The sequence below is a fragment of the Adiantum capillus-veneris genome, chromosome 7 (genome assembly GCF_014529385.1).
Source record: "Adiantum capillus-veneris isolate H3 chromosome 7, ASM1452938v2, whole genome shotgun sequence".
NCBI classification, from domain to species: domain Eukaryota; kingdom Viridiplantae; phylum Streptophyta; class Polypodiopsida; order Polypodiales; family Pteridaceae; genus Adiantum; species Adiantum capillus-veneris.
The window spans coordinates 11,848,799-11,851,008 of NC_140937.1; positions in this window are offsets into that span (position 1 = coordinate 11,848,799).

The following is a 2,210-nucleotide window of genomic DNA, read 5'->3' on the forward strand; positions in this document are numbered from 1 at the left end:
CAAATCCAACCAAGAGCCATGCTTCAATGCTTAAGTGTGCCATCTTCTCCATCTTCATTACTATGCTATTATGTATGCTAGCAAGAAGAGTGATGATAAGTGAGGAACTTCTCTCTCCTATGGAATGTGTGCGCGTCTGCCGCACGTGTCCTAGCTAGGGACTTGCCGAGCACCGTGTGCAAGCCACGAAGCCTGCAAGCACACAACTAGAAGGCCTAGCAAGCTCACAGAGAGTAGGGGTGTGTCACTCACCTCCTTTGGCTTGTCGCCGTGAAGGATTCCTCGCTGCGAAGAAGAGGGAGACACCGCCGTACTGCGCTCAACCGCCGCAGGTGCCGTTGCAATGCTCGATCACACACACTCTCTCTCCCTCAAGCACACACACACACACACACACACACACACACACACACACACACACACACACACACACACACACACACACACACACACACACACACACCTGTGAGCACACAATGGAGATGGGGATGGAGATAGGGCAAGAGCACTTCTTCTATTGCACACTGAGAGAATCTCATCTTCTTCACCATTAACCTCCCCTCTTACTTCCATAGCTCTCATATGAGCTCTAGATGTACATACACTATCTATATGCCTCTCTCTATTACTTCCAAAGTACAATTACATCTTACCCCTTCTCTATATACATAAAATGCAGCATGTAAACCATGCTTAACCTTTGCAAATTGAGAGATCTCATCAACCGAATTTCCATTTTCATCACGATAATCAACCGTGGCAGCGGTGGCATAAAGAAGAGAAGAAGAAGAAGAAGAAGAGGACCGATAGTCATTTTGAGAACCTACACAAGTAAGGCCAAAACTTATTCAAGCATCACCAGCACAAGGATTTCCTCACTTCATTCAACCATCTTACTTCAACCATCCACCTCATTCTACCCATTGTAAATATATCATTAACTTTCTAGTGATTACTATCACTTACCACTAACATACTAACACAAAATAGCCATTGACCTAACCATAAAAGACACCTCACCTCAAGACATGTGCATAGTAACTCTCTCTCTCTCTCTCTCTCTCCCCTTCCTTAAAACTCTACTTTCACCTTCTCTACCATCAATAATTCTCTCCTTTGAGCCCACATCCATGACTCAATCAGACAAAGAAGGCCTCCAATGTTTTGATATTCATAAAAAATCATAAGATTTGTTAGCTTATAGATTAGTATTTCCAATAATCTTAATGAGAGATGTAACATTTAACGGCCTAGAATCTTATTTGTAGCGGAAATTAGCATGAACATAGTGGGCATTTCATTAGAATAGATTCCTAATGATAATTACAAGAGTGCTTGGGTGGAGAGAGCAACAAAAAGCATAACACCTAGTTAGATAGCATCGACAATACTTTCAAAAGAGAGAGCAATTAAACTATTGACAACAGTTGAGGACCGGATTTGCATGGAGCCGGTCCCCCCTCCAAAAGGCTTTGTATTATGGTTTCTCCCATCAAGAGAGACATTGTACAATACAATTCTTTGTGTTCCTTCAAGACTAGCTAGTGCAATGAAGATGGAAGCTTCATACACCAAGCAAAACACTTAATCAAACACAACTTGAATTATCCCCGTTCTCAGACCCAAGACCTCACACACCTTCGAAGATGGTGAGAGCTAGCAGGGTATGAGAGTAGATTGAGAGGAAAAAGAAGTATCTTACGAGAAAGAAGTACATCTCCTCACATAATCACTCATATTAGCATAGCTTAGCTTAGTAATTAGCTTGGTAGAGAAGATGAGCATGCATTGAAGCTTGGCTCTTGGTTGGATTTGCATCCACATGCCAAGAGAGTGTTGATGTAGGCTTCTATCTCACAAGCTTGGAGTAGGTGATGAGCTCTCCATTAAAGCTTGGGAGGAGATAGAGTGTTTTTTCCCTTCACACATGGTCAAGTGTGAGAGTGTGAGAGTGAATGCCCAGCAAAAATCAGCCCCCCCTCTCTCTTGGGCGAGCCCTAGCTGCTAAGTTAGGCTGGCTTTTTCCTCATTGGACCCCTTGGGAGACTGCCCAATAGTCTTCTAGGACACTTAATTCTTATTGGTTTCTTTTATTAAATGTTTTTAAATTAATTAAACTAGATTTACTCTAGCTTAATTCTCATTGGTCCACTTCAAGGGTCTTCCAATAGGAATTGGGCACACCTTGTGGGCATCTGGCCTAGGGAGCT